This window comes from Anas acuta, chromosome W, assembly GCF_963932015.1.
Source record: "Anas acuta chromosome W, bAnaAcu1.1, whole genome shotgun sequence".
In the NCBI taxonomy this organism is placed as follows: domain Eukaryota; kingdom Metazoa; phylum Chordata; class Aves; order Anseriformes; family Anatidae; genus Anas; species Anas acuta.
Genome location: NC_089016.1, coordinates 20,040,215 through 20,053,152, shown reverse-complemented (window position 1 = coordinate 20,053,152; position 12,938 = coordinate 20,040,215). Strand labels below are relative to the sequence as shown.

General features: G+C 42.8%; 1 pseudogene; it reads left to right on the top strand.

The window, feature by feature from the left end:
- Nucleotides 1–693: 693 nt before the first annotated feature.
- On the top strand, nt 694–4,217 carry LOC137847434 (very low-density lipoprotein receptor pseudogene; annotated as a pseudogene).
- The last annotated feature ends 8,721 nt before the right edge of the window (nt 4,218–12,938 follow it).

The following is a 12,938-nucleotide window of genomic DNA, read 5'->3' as shown; positions in this document are numbered from 1 at the left end:
GCAATTCAGAATAGCAACCCCTCTACCCGCACTATATTAGCTTCCTTACCCGGGACATGGACAATCGAGGAAGGGTTGGAAAGAATGGCTCAGGTACCAGTAGGCCCACAGGCTATGTTAGTAGAGGCAGTAAAGCAATTAGGTGACAGCATGCGAGATCGGGCACAGGCTGTGAAACAGCATGTTCAGTTTACACAGAGTCAGGTCCTTGCAGCTCTTGCTCCTTTGCAAACCGCTGGTGGTCAAGTACCACCCCCTAGTAACCAATTACCACACCGCTGCCGATGTTATCGTTGTGGTGCTTTTGGACACGTGAGACGACACTGCAAAGCTGGGGCAGTATGGTGCTCAAATTGTCAGTCGAACAATCACAAGGAAGCGGCATGTCGACGCAACGTGCCGGGAAACGGCCGGAACAGCGGGAAGAGTCGCAAACGCCTCCCGCGGCCGCTCGGCTCCCGGCCTCGGCGCCGGCACCGGCCGGGGCAGCGCGGCCGCGGGCGGCCACCTCTCGGCTGGGGCCGGTCCCGGTCCCTGTGCCCGAAGTTTCCCAAGCCCGCCCCGCCGAGGCGGAGGATGCAGCAGGACGGCGCGGAGCAGGGCGGCTTCCCGTGGCCAGAGCCGCTGCCCGTGGCCAGCCCGGCGCTGCCGTTCCGCTGCCCGCGCTGCGGGGAGCGCGGTCGGTTCTGCCGCGGCGCGCATGTCAGGGCGAAGTTCAACAGGATGGTGGAGGCCGTGGACAAGACGATGGAGAAGCGGCTCGACAGGCTGACCAGGGAGCTGGCCTAGAAGACGGCGGAGCTGCTGGAGGTGCGGGAGGCCTTTGTGCAGCTCTCGCAGAAGCAGCAGGAGGTGCAGCGGAGGGAGCGGGTGCTCAGCAGGCAGGTGGACATGGCGGTGGAGATGATCGCGGCCTTGAAGCAGCGCCTCAGCGAGTTCGAGGAGGAGGCAGAAAAAGAATTGCGGGGAAAAGCCAGGCTCCAGCACTTCATTGAGAACCTGCTGCAGCGCGTGGACCTGGCAGAGAGGCAGCTAGAGTATTATCAAAACCAGCAGATCGCCTGCAGCAGTATAGCAGATGTTACACGCTCTTTCCTAACTAGGAATCATGTGTCTCATCCATTTGTGGTGAATGGTCAGTGGCAAAAAGAAAAGGGGGAGAGTAAGGGGCGGCAAAGACAGAAACGGTACCAGGAGGATGCCACTGACACTGACGGCACGGGTAATAGCAGTAGTATAAGTGACACAGGTGCGGGGCGGCGGGCACCAGTGTCCTGGAAATGTGATGGTGAAAAGGACTGTGACAGTGCAGAAGATGAAGAGAATTGCGGCATTGTGACTTGTAGTGCAGCAGAATTTACATGCAGTAGTGGGCAATGTATTTCCAAAAGCTTTGTCTGCAATGGTCAAGGTGACTGCTCCGACCACTCGGATGTATCTTTGGAGCAGCGTGGCCGCCAGCCTGCACCTCTGGTGAAGTGTTATGTGAGTGAGGTGCAGTGCGACTCAGGTGAGAAAGACTGTGACAGAGATCCTGATTGCAAGGATGGAAGTGATGAAATTAACTGCCCTTCTCAGACTTGCAGGCCAGACCAGTTCAGATGTGAAGATGGGAACTGTGTCCATGGAAGTAGGCAGTGCAGTGGAGTGAGAGACTGTCTGGATGGCACTGATGAAGCAAACTGTAACGATGTTATTCAGTGCTCTGGACCTGGCAAATTCAAGTGCAGAAGTGGAGAATGCATAGATATCAATAAAGTGTGTAACCAGCAGAGAGGCTGCAAGGACTGGGGTGATGAGCCCCTGAAGGAATGCAACATAAATGAATGTGACTGTCCAGCTGGGTTTGAGTTTGTAGACAAGAGAAACTGTGGAGCTATTGATGAATGTCAAAACCCTGGTATCTGTAGTCAAATATGTATCAACCTGAAAGGTGGCTACAAATGTGAACGTAGCCCTGGATATCAGATGATTCCTGCTACAGGAACCTGGAAAAGGCCATACCGGTACAAAAATACAAATAACACCTGTGATTACAATGACACTGCTAGGCAGGGTTTAGGGGTTCATAGCATGGAGACAAGGGGTAACAACTACAGTGTTTGGAACAATTGTACAGCTTTGGCCTTACCTCCTGATGTTTTTCTGATTTGTGGGGATAGGGCCTGGCAAGGTATCACTGCAAATGCTATCAGAAGTCCATGTTACTTAGATAAACTCATTGTATTTGCTTCTAGCTTGTTGCAGTTGCATGAAATCACCAGACATAAATGGGCATTGCTTGCATCGGATTGCAATGATAATGTTGAATTGTGTGGGGTTGCAGCTAGAGCGGCATTGGCAATTTTAGTGCTTGGAGTGGCATCTGTGGCCGCACGTAACAACTGCTCGGCTGCGGGGATTGGCTGTGGTGTGGACGCCCCTAGGTGCACCCTGAGCGTTTTGTTCGGAGGGGACTCCACTCAGCTGCTCACCGCAGGAGCAGACAAAGATCTCCTGTAGCTGCAGACAAACAGTATGTTTCCGGCTGCTGGAGGGATACTAACTGGAGTATTAATAATTGTATGTGTTATTCTTAAATGTCCAGGTATTTTGTGTTGAAAGTATTTGTGTAAGGGTAAGGTTTTAAAACAAAGTGTTGCAAGTCACTTCATGAGGAACACAATGAGAGACAATACTTGTTTGTTTGCTTATCATTCTAAATTATATTCTTGTGGTATGATTGAGGTTATGGCATGATTGAGAGTGAGATGTGCCAGAGGCCTCTGGGTGTATGATTGTGCTCTGTATGTGTGATTGTACTGTGTGTGATTTTCTGTTCTAAACAGAAAATAGAGTTGGTAAGGTGGTTACTAGCCACATAGGCTACCTTTTTTTTTTTTCCTCTGAATTTTGGCTATAAAAATTAAGCGCATTTTTCTATCCAGATGAAACTTAAACAAGCTAGGAAAAAATCTAAAAATAATCAATTTAGTGCTGATATCTTCATTTAATTCATATGCAGGACTGTCACTTAAACAGCACTTCAATGGTGGAGGAATTTTGTCAGTGATAGAAACAATGTAGTGTAATTTAAGTGTAGTCCTTTAAGTATCTGAAGAGCCATCCTCTAAACTCCCGTCCAAAATCTGTTGTTGCTTTGTTAGTTGAGGTATAGAAATTAATGCATGTTGGCAATATGAATGCAGTGAACTATGTGTGTAAGTCTGCAGTAGCAAGCCTGGTGGTACAGTGAGAGTTCCCAGTCAGAGCTGACTCTTCCTGGCTCCTTACCAATCTAGTTAAATTTACCTGCTGTGCAGAGCTAGTGTTACATGGAGGCTTGGAGTTCTGCAAATGTCAATGAGGCTTTCTCTTGTATTAATAATGAGAATTAAGCTTTGCATTTGTGTGATGAGATTTCTGTATTTCGTTTTCCTTTTCCTTTTCAATTTGTGCTCTATAATGGGCTAAATGAAGTCCAGTATTTAGATTCTTCTTTGATTTATCCTTGATTTATATGGTAAATAGAAAGCAGCTGTCTATTTAAGAATCTAATTCTTGAAACTCTTAGGCCCCTTAAGCATCATCTGGAAATAATGTAGCTTGTAAAACAAAGCTAAGAAGTAAAAGCAATGTTTGTTTTATGTGGGATGAATGACTTCAGTTGGGGTCCTAATTCGGCCATTATGAGGGTTATTAAATAGCAGTATTACGAAAGTGGTTTCAACAAAAAAAAATTTGTAACTTGTATGTTGTTATTACAGTTGATTACATTCAAAGCTGCAAGTACTTGTGAACTAATCACCCTCTTATGCATGGGTTAAAAAGTTCCCCTATTTCCTTTACTCCCTAGAAATAAATTGTCTTGTAAAAGTAAGGTATCCATATTTATCTTAGAAATTTGAGATTTCTAAAGAGTAGTTAAAATATGGTCTATGAACTGCAGTATTGTCTCTCTTTTAAACATAGTGAAACAAATCTAAAACTTACACTTTTTCCGTATTTAGTTAAATTACAGTGGATGAAAAATGATAGCACTGTAGATTCAAAAGGATGAAGTCAGCCTTATTTTCAGTATATGCAGTGTAGTAATGCCTCCGCTAAACAATTAAAGCAAAATTAATGTTCTAGAAATACATAATATTAACACCTGTAAACTAAAATCTTTTGTCTGTGATATTTGTCTACCGTTACATTGTCATTTAAATCCTGTTTTGCCACTTTCAGGGTACTAACCAAACTTATTCCATGTAAGAGTGTCGTGGTTTAACCCGGCTGGCAGCTAAACACCACACAGCCGTTCGCACACCCTCCCCCCTCCCTCTCTGGGATGGGGGAGAGAAATGGGAAAGTGAAGCCTGTGAGTTGAGATAAAGACAGTTTATTAAGACAGGAAAATAATAATAATAATAATAACAATAATAATAATAATTATAATAGTACTACTAATAATAATGTGTACAAACAAGTGATGCACAATGCAATTGCTCACCACCCGCTGACCGATGCCCAGCCTATCCCCGAGCAGCTGGCCCCCCTCCCCTGGCTAGCCACCACTATATATTGTTTAACATGACATCAGATGGGATGGAATACCCCTTTGGCTAGTTTGGGTCAGCTGTCCTGGGTCTGTCCTCTCCCAGCTCCTGCTGCACCCCCAGCCTGCCCACTGTCAGGACAGAGTGAGAAGCTGAGACGTCCTTGGCTTGGTATAAGCACTGCTCTGCAACAATTAAAACATCAGCATCAGCACTCTTCTCATCCTAAGCCAAAACATAGCATTCTACCAGCTACTAGGAGGAAAATTAACTCTGTCCTAACTGAAACCAGGACAAAGAGTTTGGTATTTCAGGTAAGGTTATGGTGTCTTGTGATGCAGACATATTTTCACAAAGGATAACATGCAAATAAGTTCACAACTGTAGCCTATCCACCATGTAGTAAACACTATCAGTGTGAACAATATTTGAACAGTAAATATGAGCTGTAGTGTTTTGGTGTCCCTACAGTGTGTTCTCTACTTACATGGATATGCTGCAGCTCTATTTTTTTTTTAATTATCTAAATAAGTGGTTTAATGCAGAACCCTGCCACCAGACATAAGTGTTTTCCAATCAGTGTGCTACTGTGAAGAAAAAAGAAGTCTTCCCTGGGATCATCTGATGACTTCAGTAATGATGCAAAAATAAAATTTAACCAACGTCCAAATAAACTGGTCAGCCATAATAGAGTTAGTATGATGCAATTAACATTGTTTAGCTGGTGCTCTGTAAAACTAATGCTTATCAGTAAGTTCTGCGTACATACAAAATGTTCACAAATTGTTTAGCTGTAGAATTGAATACACCATTGGAAGAATAGGAGATTTTTACCAAATGAAATTAAGACTACTAATTGAGATATGTCCATATATAATAAATATTGAAAAAGAAAAGCTAGAGTCATTTATTTTCTTGTAATATGTTTTCAAAACTCAGAAGCCATCTACTTTTCACAAAAAGCACACTGCCTAGGTCTCTTCAATAATATTTTTGTCAATATTTTCCTCCATTATTATATATCACTAAGTAACTTGGCAAGATTTTTTGATTGCATTAGCCATTCAATAGTTAATAGGCTGAACAACTTCAATGTTGTGTGTGAATTTTTAGATCCTTTTGCTGGTTACTTAATCTTCAAATACAGTTATTCAAGAAAATCTTTATAGGCTGTTGTTTACTGAGGTGGTATACGGTAAACCAGTACCATATTGTAATACTTTTGTACAGTATGTGAATTCTAGAAATTTAAGCTATATTTAGTATGAAGATCACTTTGTTTTGTACTAAATTACCTTCTTTTTGATCTATTTGAGTTGATGGCTTATGAGCCAAAGTGACATTTTCAATATCAGGTTATTCTTGGGTACGCCTGTCTCCACTCCATTATTGAGCCAGAGAGCTATAAATACATTTTCTAAATATTAGTTGTACCCTCCTACAGATGAATTATATCTTAGTTTAGAAAATATTTCTCTTACTTAATACCCCTATTTTTACATCATTAAAAAAGTATTGTCAGAATAGACTGAAATAACCAACCTAACTCAAACCTAAAGCAAGTAATAGCAAATTTCTGCAGTTCTGTCTGAATTCTTAGTCAGTTCTTCCCTTGAAATGAATTAGAAACTTTCCTGAGAAAAGGCTGCATAAATTATCCTTAAATAGAGAAAAAAAAAACTATCTTAAAATCCTATGCTAAAAATATTAGTGAAGTTCAGTCAGTTTAAACTTCCAAATATTAGTACAAAGGACTAGTGTTTTTTGCAGTTGGTCTTTGCATTATCATGTCTTTAATAATATGCTTGTGGTTGAAGGACTTTTGGACAAATACATTGTTACTTGCAGATTCAGAAAGATGTTTTTCATTCATCATTCAGGGATGATGAATCAAGGATCTCATTGGTCTCATCGGTATCATTCACAGGTCTCATTGGTATCTGTTATTTGTGTTGCATACATAGACTGCATTAAGTGTTATTTCACTTATTTTCCTGGGTGTTTAGAATTTCAGAGGATGAATTATCTGTATTGATTTTAAAATATTTAGTGTTGCAGCAGCATCTTATGATCATCAGATTAAAAATCGTTCATTCTTCAGATCTATGAGACAAGAGAACAGAATTTGACAAATTGGAAGAACTTCCAACATTAGGAAAACAAGCAGCTACTGAGGTCTTTTAAAAGCTGGTTGTTTTAGTCATTACACACATTTGAAGAAGGCCGAACATCAAGACCTTTTTCTCTTATTTCCCTTCTCTATTTATATAGTTCTAGGGCATTGTCATTATTTTGCATGTTTGTACTCAGAAGACATTTTTAGATAAGACCACTTACATAAGTGTTCATAAAGTAGAGGGTGATTGTAGCCAAAGAAGTTGCTAGAAAAGAAGTTGCTAGAATTTGTTTTAGAAAAGGACGAGCACTGTCTCAGGGGTCCTTCATACCTCCCCAGCTTAAACAGTAGAATTTTGTGCACTGATTTTCTACTGTGCAGCTACTTGTGTTGTGTTTGGGAGAACTAGAATCCTGACGTATACAGTGATTTTAGAACGGCCTGAAGTGTGACACAGCATAAGCTGTAGGTACAATATATCACCATTAAGAGAGAGACTTCATGAGTCTTTCTGTAAATGCTGTTTACTACTACCTTGTAAGACAGCATTTGCTCAGTTCAGATTGATGAAGAATTTTGAAGTGCTTGGATGAAAAAGTAGCAGCACTGATCTTCAGAAGCATCTTTATTTGTTATTATGGTCTTCAGATGGTTTTCTGCCAAAAAGTAAATCAAAATATGTTTGGAATAGGCCTGTGGATGGCCTCATCAATTCCAGGAAAGCCTAACTGCATCCACCAGTACTGTGTGCATCTCCCAGTCCTTTACATGAGCAGGTTTGTTCAGAGGTTTTCAGAAGTCCATGGTTCAGTGTGGTTGGGCTTTGTCAAACATCCATAGACAAACAAAAATTCAATGCAATAGCTCTCCAAAGCGGAGCATTTTTGGAAAGAGTACAATTTATTTTTGTAACTTCTATGTATTTCAACAATGTAGTAAAACAAACTTTTAGTGTTCCTCAAGTAAGGTTTTGATTGAAAAATGTAATGCTTAAAAAACAGAAGTATGTTTCCATATGTTATAAACAGCTCAGTAATTCTTATTTAAATGTGCAGCCTTATAAAGTGAATGAAATGGACACAGAATGAAATCTGTTCAAACCCTTTCAGACTGTTGTAGTGGTTTTACTCAGGTGGACAGCCGAGTCCCACCACGGTCCCTCTCTCACTCCCCCTCCTCAAAGCAGAAGGGGGAGAAAATACGACACAGAGCTCGAGGTTTGAGATAAGGACAGGGAGATCGCTCAACAATTATCTTAATGAGCAAAACAGACTCAGAGTAGGGAGATAGTAAGATTTATTACCTATTACTAACAAGCTAGAGAAGGGAGAAACAAAGGAAAGAAACCAAAAATATCTTCCGCCATCCACCTTCTTCCACCTCCTCCCCCCAAGCAACGCAGGGGAAAGGGGGTTGTGGTCAGTCTAAGGCACTTTGTCTCCACCGCTCCTTCTCAGTCACTCTCGTCCCCTGCTCCAATGTGGGGTCCCTCCCACGGGATGCAGTCCTTCCCCAACTGATCCTGTGTGGGCTTCCCACAGACAGCAGCTCTTCAAGAACTGCTCCAGATATGGGTCCATATGGGGTCCATACATCAAAAGCATACTGCTCCAAGCTGAGTCCCCCATGGGCAGCAGCTCCTGCCAGGTCACCTGCTCCTGCATGGTTTCCTCCACAGGCTGCAGTGTGGAAACCTGCTCCACCGTGGTATTCCATGGGCTGCAGGGGGACATCCTGCTTCACCATGGTCCTCACCACAGGCCGCAGGGGACTTCTGCTCTGGCGCCTGGAGCACCTCTCCCCCTCCTTCTTCACTGACCTTGTCTTGTGGTTTAACCCAGCCGGCAGCTAAACACCACACAGCCGTTTGCTCACCCTCCCCCCTCCCTCTCTGGGATGGGGGTGAGAAATGGGAAAGTGAATCCTGTGAGTTGAGATAGACAGTTTATTAAGACAGGAAAATAATAATAACAATAATAACAATAATGATGATAATAGTACTACTAATAATAATGTGTACGAAACAAGTGATGCACAATGCAATTGCTCACCACCCGCTGACTGATGCCCAGCCTAACCCCGAGCAGCTGGCTCCCCCTCCCCTGGCTAGCCACCCCTATATATTGTTTAGCATGACGTCAGATGGTATGGAATACCCCCTTTGGCTAGTTTGGGTCAGCTGTCCTGGGTCTGTCCTCTCCCAGCTCCTGCTGCACCCCCAGCCTGCCCACTGTCAGGACAGAGTGAGAAGCTGAGACGTCCTTGGCTTGGTATAAGCACTGCTCTGCAACAATTAAAACATCAGCATCAGCACTCTTCTCATCCTAAGCCAAAACATAGCATTCTACCAGCTACTAGGAGGAAAATTAACTCTGTTCTAACTGAAACCAGTATACCTTGGTGCCTGCAAGGCTGTTTCTCATTCCTCTCTCTCTCCCAGCTGCTGTGTAGCAGCAATTGTGTTTTTTGTTTTTTGTTTTTTTTTTCCCCTTTCTTAAATATGCTCTCACAGAGGCACAAACAACATCACTTATTGGCTTGGTTCTGGTCAGCAGTGGGGCCCTTACCTAACATGGGGCAGCTTCTAGATTCTTCTCACTGTATTAAAAGAGCTGTATGTGGAGTGCTGAAATCAGAAACTTTTTTCACTTGAGTAACATCTTTAAAGTACGTGAGTAACATCTTTAAAGTACATGAACTCTACTCAAGATAAACAGGTTCTGTTAATTAAAACCTCTTATCATGATGATCTACTTAGCTTTGTATGGTGGAGGTAGGGTTTCATGTGGATCTTGTCCTTTTCTGTTCTACCAGTCTAACTAAACAAAATCTTCACATACCTCTAGGGAATACTTCTTAGTTTTAAGGAGAAACAGATAATTTGTAGGGAATATGTTTCCTTTCAATAGAAAGAAAACTTTATTATTATTTCAGGCATGATTTGAGAACAATACAGATTCACAGTTTTAACATTAATATTTTTTTTGGTACAAACATTGTCATTAACATCTTTCCTGAAAACAGTTGCCTTCAATGTTTTGTGGGATGTAACGAAAAGACCGGGTTTAGTTCTACTAAATGCTGTTTTCTTTTTGTTGCACGTGGTTTGGAATAACTGTGTTTTTGCATGGGCAGTGTCAGGGGCCCTGTCAGAGCCCCTTGACTGTCAGCTATTTTGGGTGCTGTGGTGGATCCCCTCGTGCTGGAGCTTCTCACTGTGCTAGTGAAGCTCTGAAGCTTGACCTTGACTAAATACCTTCCATAGTCTTGCTAAGCAATCTGGAGTGAAAGTATTTTTGTTTGATCCATATGTTTGATTTGTTATTTTAGCATTGGAAATTACTGGGTAAGGAGATTTGTGCACGTAGAATTCAGCACTTGAATTAAAGGGGAGGTTCCCAAAAATGGAGTTTGGAATCCAAAGCTGGGCTGGGATGAAATGCCAGCTGTAGGTTTGGCACGTGGTGTTACCAGCTGTCCCTCCTCCTGAAGCTTTGCCATGCTGCCAGAAGAAATGCTCTCAATGAGCAGTGAATGTACTTCACTGTTTGTTCAGTGAAGCACTTAACTGGCACAGTTTCAGCAGAGTAACATCCTATGCCACTATTAGTTTCACGCAATGATATGCAGTACAAGAATTAAAACAAATACTTTCCAAATGTAAAATCCTCAGTAAACAAGGAGCATGTGCACAGTGCAGTCAGTATGTGAAGCATCACCAAGAACCACTGAAACGCTAAGGGATTTTAGGCCAGTGTCTAGAAACTTCTGATTGATTTGGGAACCTGACTTCATAGGAGGGTAGGAATACGTTAAAGTATTTCAACATGAAGTGTTTTAGGACTGGAATTTGAAAGATAGCAAGTGCATGGATGGAAGAAGAGGTGAAGGTGAAGAAGTGGCCAGGAGATGAGTCATGGCATAGCTATAGGCTGGCCAGATAATAAACACAGTACCATGAAGTTGCACGATAAGTACCAATAAAAGAATTGCACCTTTGCTCATATATATGCTTGTCCTCAGAAACAACTTAATATTTTCTTGGTCCACGGGTATTGAAGTCAAACCCTGTGGCAAACAGGTCTTCAGAGTATTGAAGTGGTTGGACTTTTTACCTTGGCAGGTGTCCTTCTCTCTGTTTTTCCTTGGAGCAGGCTGCTCACTGGCTGTTTTAGCTGGCACAGGATACACCACCACAGCATTGCCTCCAGTGTAGCCTTGTTGCAGGCTGTCCTGGCATTTTGAATTGACATGGGGTGAAAGCATGTATTTGGGAAACATTGCATTACCAGGTTACACATGGGCTGGCTTGACAAAATGGTGAGAGAGTGCTGCAAATATGCTCTTTTAACTTTCTCAGTTATTCAGGAAGGCAGTGATAGTGTCAGGATGGTAAGCTTATTTAGTGAAGTGTCTGGCAAAAAGCTTTGCTCCTAGTGTGACAGAATAAAGGATAAAGAATTGGTTGGCTGGTTGCAGCCAAAGGGTTGTGGTCAACAGTTCTATATCTGGGTGGAGGCTGGTCACAAGTGTCCAACCCTCAGGGGTCAGTCTTGGGTCTGGTACTCTCCAACATCTTTATCAACAACATAGATGACGGAATCAAGTGCACCCTCAGCAAGTTTACAGATGACACCAAATTGAGCGGTGCAGTTGATACAATAGAGGGAAGGGATACCATCCAGAGGGACCTGGACTGGCTGGAGAAGTGGGCCCATGAGAACTTAATGAGGTTCAACAAGGCCAAGGGCAAGGTGTTGCACTTGGGCTGGGGCAATCCCAGGTATTTATATAGACAGGGAGGAGAAGAACTTAAGAGCAGCCCTGCGGAGAAGGACTTGGGGGTCCTGCTGGACAAGAAGCTGGACATGAGACGGTAGTGCGCGCTTGCAGCCCCGAAGGCCAACTATGTCCTGGGCTGCCTTAAAAAAGAGGTGGCCAGCAGGGAGAGGGAGGTGATTGTCCCCCTCTACTCTGCTCTTGTGAGACCCCACCTGGAATACTACGTGCAGGCCTGAGGCCCCCAGCACAAGAAGGATGTGGAGCTCTTGGAACAGGTCCAGAGGAGGGCCACTAAGATGATCAGAGGGCTGGAGCACCTCTCCTATGCAGAAAGGTTGAGGGAACTGGGCTTGTTTGAAGACCTCATTGCAGCCTTCCAGTACTTGAAGGGAGCGTATAAACAGGAGGGGAAACGCCTGTTTGCATGTGTTGATAGTGATAGGACAAGGGGGAATAGTTTTAAACTAAGACAAGGGAGATTTAGGTTAGAAATTAGGAGAAAGTTTTTCACTCAGAGGGTGGTGAGGCACTGGAACAGGTTGCCCAGAGAGGTTGTGGATGCCCCATCCCTGGAGGCATTCAAGGCCAGGCTGGATGCGGCTCTGGGCAGCCTGCCCTAGTGGTTGGCAACCCTGCCCAGAGTAGGGGGGTTGAAACTAGATGATCTTTAAGGTCCTTTTCAACCCAGGCCATTCTATGATTCTATGACAGCCCTACCTCCAGTTTTAAGCAGTAATCACAGTTGACTGGGTTAGTTTTTGAGGTTTTATTCCATATAAGCCCTGCAATTTTTCACTTAATATCTGCTTTCCCACAAGTTAACATTATGGCCAAAAGTTATCTAGGGTTGACAGACAACAGACAGAGTATTGTGCTGTATACCTGCCAGTAAAATAAATAGACAAAGATAAGATTTCTGTCACTTAACAATTGGCTTTGAATTCATTTGTATGATGAACGTAAGGCCAGCTTTCTTGTGCACTTCCATCTCTCCCCTCCACGCTTCCACTCTTTTGGCAAAGCAAGTTTATTTTGTTGAAGGTTTTATTTTCTGCTGAAAATGCAGGAAATTCAGACAGCTCTCTTGGAAGCTCCCTAAAACTAATACAAACAAGATACATATGCTTCTCTTAAAGTAACTAAAAATAAAATAAATTATTTGAAACCATTTAGCTGTAGAAATTCCCCTGTAAAGAGGAAAGGGAAGTTTAAATATTATAATTGTGGATGCTGATAAATTATGTTATCAAGGTGAAATTCCCTGGAGTGCCAACTTGTATATTCCACACAAAAGAGTATATCACACGGGAGTTTATAATAGCTGCATTACAAGCAGGTGTGGAAGAGCTAACTACTGAATATCCAGAAATGTAAATGCTTGAAGTACTCCTTAGCATCTATAAGGCTAGCTGGAAATAATCTGATGGAGAATGAACTGAAGCTGTCCATTCATCTAGACTTTTCTGTGGACACAGCTGATGGATCAGGAACAGTTTACCAAATTTTTCCTCCTTGATTGT